This window comes from Dromiciops gliroides, chromosome 3, assembly GCF_019393635.1.
Source record: "Dromiciops gliroides isolate mDroGli1 chromosome 3, mDroGli1.pri, whole genome shotgun sequence".
Classification (NCBI taxonomy): Eukaryota; Metazoa; Chordata; class Mammalia; order Microbiotheria; family Microbiotheriidae; genus Dromiciops; species Dromiciops gliroides.
Window position 1 is genome coordinate 75,876,881 of NC_057863.1, and position 6,162 is coordinate 75,883,042.

General features: G+C 40.3%; 1 pseudogene; it reads left to right on the forward strand.

Moving 5' to 3' along the window:
• Positions 1–1,076: 1,076 nt before the first annotated feature.
• On the forward strand, positions 1,077–1,968 carry LOC122745775 (annotated as a pseudogene).
• The last annotated feature ends 4,194 nt before the right edge of the window (positions 1,969–6,162 follow it).

Here is a 6,162-nt window from a genome sequence, read left to right on the forward strand (position 1 = left end):
CTTGGTGACCTTCTGGACACAATACTGATCCCTGATGTAGCCCAACCACCCAATAAGGGCATACAAGGGCACTCATGCTTGCTACAAGTCAGTCCCCTCTACTACCAGAAACCTGTCACCCTAGCACCCCACTCTAATCAGGCTAATGCCCACCAAAAGCAGAGGATGCAATCACAAGTTAGATGAAGTTACTTCCCTGAATAAGACTCTTCAGTGCCTCTCTATGCCTTTAGAATAAAACAACTTTGCACAAGTCAAGACATCAGCTTCATGATGTCATTGGACCTCTTTAAGAACAAGGATGAACAACAGCAAGAATAACAAACTACAAAACCCTCCACTTTGCATTTAAATCCTTCAGTTTGGCTCTAGTCTACCTTTGTAAGCTGGTTGTCTAGTGATCCCCTCCACCCACTCTGTGCTCCAGCCACATTGGCTTGCAGGCCATCATCCCTTGAATTCCGTGCTCTATCTCCTTCCTTGGTGCTTTTGAATGGGCTTTCCCTTCTTTTTGGAAGGGATATTCTCACTTCCACTGTCTAGAGCCTCCGATTCCATTCAAGGCTCAGCTAATGTGCACCTCCTATCAGAAACCCTTCTTGCTCTCCCTGGTTTTTAGTTTTTTCTACCTCTTCAAATGATCACATACTATTGATCTGTTTTTATGTTTTATCTCCCACCCAAGAAAATGTGAGTTCCTGAGGACAGCAATATCATAAGCACACAGGCCCTTGCACACAGTAGGTATTTAATAAATGATTGTTGAATTAGAATGAACACATTGATGGAGACTTAGAAAACGATAGTTCTTCAAAGGATGGATGTGTAAAGATTCCCAGTTACCACTGGTGCTATCAGGACAGAATCAATGAATGCCAAATCCATTCAACTTGAAGTAAATTTGAGGTACAATATCCTCTCTAAATAGTGAGACCAAAAAGGCAGTAATTCTTTGAGAAAAAAATGCTAATCACAGCTTTGGTTATAAACCTAAGGCTATTTCTTATCTCAGTATTATCATAACAAAAATAGATAATAGTTGCCCTCTCACTGGGTGTGGGAGCCTGGTAGTGGCTATGCAGCTGATCTGGGTAGCCCTGGGGGTCTGGGGACCCAGTCCAGGCCTAAACCCCACATGAAGGGCTCTATCTGTGCTGACTGGTGGAGACCTCGAAGGCCAAGAGCATGCATTGACTACAGGACCCCCAACCCCTGCCGATGTTCCCTTGCTCCACCACTGTGAGCTCCTGATTCCCATGCACTGGACTCTGGTACAAGCCTAGGTGGAATCCCTTCCGGGCCATGAGGAAACGTGCTTGGGCCTGGCTGACCTGCACCCCAATGTGTTTTCCAGTTCACCCCTGTTGGGTATTCTACATGAGGCTGCCATGTGGCAAAAGAACTTCAAGCGAATTAGTTATGCCAAGACCAAGACACAGTCAGAGGTGAGAGGTGGTGGAAGAAAGCCGTGTTGGCAGAAAGGCTCAGGCCAGGCTTGGCATGGGAGCATCTGTTCTGCGATCTGGAGGGGAGTTGGTATTGCCCATGCTCCATGGGGTCCAACTAGCTACTACTATATGTTGCCCATGAAGGTTCAAGTGCCAGGCCTCAAGGTGGCCCTGGCAATCAGGCTAATGCAGGATGACCTTCATGTGGCAGATTCTTTGGAGCTGTCAACCTCCGACCCAAGATACTTGTTAGACCTGGTTTGACACTAATGTTGGGGTGACTCCATCTTCCTTGTTGATGTGGATGAGGAGATGACCCAGAACATAATTTCTGCTGTATCCAACCTGAAGGCCATCAAATTGGTGGCAGCAGTTGGCCTCAATGTCCACAGTATGCTGAAGCACCAGACCTTGGTCTTGACTCTCAACACTTGTCTTCCAAGTGAAGAAGCTGTTATGGCATGATAAGTGCTTTACACCCCTCTACCCATTCTGCCTGACCTCCAGTGATTTCCCTTGACCCTCCATAGTGACCATGTTTCTCCACTCCTGGCATATCAGAATAAAGAGTCTTTGCCCAAAAAAACCCCCAAAACAAAAACAAAAATAGATACATAGACCAATGGAGACCAGGTTGAAATGAGAAACTTAATAAAAATGTTGAAGGAGAAAACTATTGTCTCAACAGAATTGCAAACCAAATTTTCACTTCAAATTATTGATTCATAGCAACTATAGGGCAGTAGTATGTCAGGAGGAAGTTCCTCAGAAGGTAGAGGTGATGAAGGGGAAGGGACTCTTGAATCTCTAGCAACTTCAGTACTTTCTATCCCTTTGGAAGAAGGAAAAAGGGAAGTTAAAGGCCTTACCTTTGCCCCTCCAAGTGTCTCAACTTCTTGTTGGCATTCTTCAAGTCTTAGTATATGTCTGACTTTGATTCCCCATTGGTCTCTGTTGCAATTTGGTTGGCTTACTATAAATGATCCATTTGTCTGTGTATACCCCTTGCCTTTTCTCTGTCATATCATAAGGTATGTGAACTAGTCATGATCTTGAGTTTGTGCAAGAACTGAAGTGGGGCAATGAAGACTGAGGACAAGAAAAATTCATACATCACTGGGCACACTTAGTATGTTAGGTCTTGTTATTTACTTGAACTGAGTGTCATCATCTCTTACTAGTACCCTTTGGAAAGTTAATTCACTGCTCACCTTTCACAGCTTTTCAGGGGCTTTTTAACTTAATGGGATCCCATCTCTATTTCTAGAGCAGCCTAGTGGATAGAGAGATGAGTTGTTCATTGGTGGTGTTTCTGTGCATATTATTTATATTCTATTCAATCTCTTATGAGGGCAGAGAAGCTTATACACCATGGGAAATAGTTATTGTAAAGTTTTCACCTGACTGACATTGTCATATCATTGTTAGCAGGTTGAGATACCATAACCAGGATGATTTATCAGGATTTAAGGAAGAAAGACTCTTATTGGATTTAATCAAGTTCACGAAATTCTATACTTTTCAATGTTCTATACTATGGTGAACTTTTAGGGTATGTATGGGAAGGATGCTATTCTATCATTTGAGTTTTCTAAGAACATTCCCTGACTGACATGCTATCTTTTGTGTCTCCAAGGCAGTGAGGTAGCATAGTGGATAGAGTGCTGGGCTTGGAGTCAGGAAGACTCAGCCTAGTGAGTTCCAATTTGGCCTCAGACACTAGCTGTGTCACCCTGGGCAAGTCACTTCACCCCATTGTCCTCAGTTCCTATAAAATGAGCTAGAGAGGGAAATGGTAAACGATCTCTACCAGTATCTCTGCCAAGAAAACCCCATATGGGGTCATGAAGAGTTGGACATGATTGAAATGACTGAACTTCTTTGTATCTCCTCTGTAGATGATTGATATCTTATGACAATGCTTGCTGTGATTTCTATGTGGCAAAGGGTCAGTGTTAGAGTAAGGGCTTAGTCTGTGATGAGGAAGCCTTGCATCGATAGATAGCTTTGATGCATGATTGATACGTCACTGCTTCTAAAGCTCTGCTCCTTGCAGGTGTTTTGAAAGTCCAGACACTTACTATAGATAGATATCAACATGGTATCTCTATGATCTGAACATCATAGTAGCCTGTTGGGGGGAAAATTATTTGTACTCTTATGATGGACGGAGTAATATCACCTCTTCCATCATATGAAATCAAACAAAGCACCAATTTGGCCTTTGGACCAGAGGTTTCTTATCTTTCTGGTCATTTCTTCATCTAAGCCATTCCCCACCCAGCTTCCAAAATGATATTTCTCAAACCAAGATATGACCATGCCAGGGGCAGCTAGGTGACTCAGTGGATAGCACACCAGTTCTGGATTCAAGAGGACCTGAGTTCAAATATGGCCTCAGACACTTAACACTTAATAGCTGTGTGACCCTGGGCAAGTCACTTTACCCCAATCGCCTCACCAAAAACCAAAAACCAAAAAAAAACCAAAAAAAAGGATATGACCATGCCACTCTCCTATGCAAAAATCTTCAGTGACTCTTTTTAGGATAAAATACTTAAGTCTACCATTTAAAATCTTCCATAATCCAATTATTATTAATGTTCTTTTCCTCTTGAAATTACTTTGGATAACTATATACTTTGTATTTACTTATCTGGTTGCATGTTGTATCATTTCATTAGAATTTAAACACCTTGAGGGCAGGGACTGTTTTATTTTTTGTCTTTGTATCCCCAGTGCTGAGCATAATACCAGGCTCATGGAAGCCACTTGATAGATGTTTGTTGAATAAAATTGAGGCAAAGTGTTATAGTGGAAAGAGTGTTGGATTGGGAGCCAGAGGACCTGGGTTTGATTCCTGCCACTTACTACCTGAATGACCATGAAGTAGTCACTTACCTTCTCTAGATTTCAGGTTTTCCCCCGCCTAATTATAAAAGGAAGCAGGGTTGGACTAGGTGAATTCTTAGTGCCCTTTCCACTCTAAATCTATAATTTCACAATTCTATGACATTCTAGATTTTTCTATTGGTACATTTAACTGTTGGCATGCTTTAACATTCTAGTAAGCCATCATGAATAATAGTAAATCTCATTATTTTCTTTGAACCATGATGTTTATTCAGAGTGATCTGAGCCATTCATTCAATACATATCTAGTAACAAAGGTCCAAGGGTCCACTTGAATATTAAACTGAATGGGTTTTGAGGTCAGACTGTGTGTTCTAGGGGTGTAAAGTCACAGAACCTTGAACTTAAACAGAAACCACAAAAAATAGCAAGGGCATTGCATTTTGAATCAGAAGGCCTGGGTTGGAGTCCATGCTGTGCCACTTACTAGCTGTATGCCCTAGGTTTAATATCATTTTGCCTTGGTTTGCTCATATCTGAAATGTTGGGTTTCACCTGGATATCTAGGGTCCTTTCCTAATCTTAAGAAAATGATGATTCTTTAATTCTAAGTCATTTAGGCCAACCCTTCATTCAAAGTGTGTTACGGTGATAAAAGCATAGTTCCTGAACTCAGAGGACTTAATGTTAAAATCCCCTTTCTGAAGCTTACCTTGTACCTGTGAGACCTTGTACAGGTCACTTAACCTCTGTAAAATGAGGGGGGTCCTGGTCCAGATGTCCTCTATGTGCTACTATTTTCCTCTTTACAATTTCCCTTACAGATAATTATTCAATCTCTACTGGAATCCTTCCTGTGATGGGGAGCTTTCTATGATACATTCCATTTTATTTAAGGACAAGACTGATTTGCTAGAAAATTCTTCTTTCTTTTTTTATTTTAAAGTTATACATGAGTAGTCATGCAAAACATTTCCACATTAGCCAGGTTGTAAAAGAAAACAGATAAAACCAAAACTTCAGATAAAGGAACTAACAAAAACAATTATGCCTCAATCTGTATTCAGATACCATCAGTTCTTTCTCTCTTTTTTTCAGAAGTCTTTCAGAGTTGTCTTGGATCATTGCACTGCTGAAAATAACCAAGAAATTCACAGCTGTGAATATTGCTGTTATTTTGTATACAGTTTATTTTTCTCTGCATCAGCCCATGTAGGTCTTTCCAGGTTTTTCTCATAGCATCCTGCTCATCATTTTTTTATAGTAAACTACATTTATATAGTACTTTAAAGAAGGATTTCCTTACCATAAATCCATGAGGTTGATTACTGCAACAACAGTAATAGATAACATTTATATAGTACCTTATACCTGACAAAGAATTGTCTTCACAATAGCCAAGTAAAGTAAGTACCATGGTTTTCTTCATGATTATCGTCATCATCATCCTCGTAGTAATAATCAATCAGCCCTCATCATCTTTCTTATATTAAGCTGAAATCTTCTTCCCTGTCATTTCTATTCATTAGTCCTGCCCTCAAAAACCACACAGAATTCTAACCCTGCTTCCATGTGATATCCTCTAAATATTTCAATTTGTAATTTTCATATGTCCCTTAAGTCTTCTCTTCTCCAATCCAAAACATCTTTGGTTCTTTTCATCATTCTTCATTAAGTGAAGTTTCCAGATCCTTGTCATTTGGTTGCCTTCTTGTAGATATTTTCCTATTTATCAATGTCTATTTTAAAATGTCACTCTCCAAACTGAATACAATCAAGATGTTGTCTGTCCCTACATAATGGAATTCTTCATTTACTTGTTATGGACAGTACATTTCTATTAACTCAGCCAAAAATTATA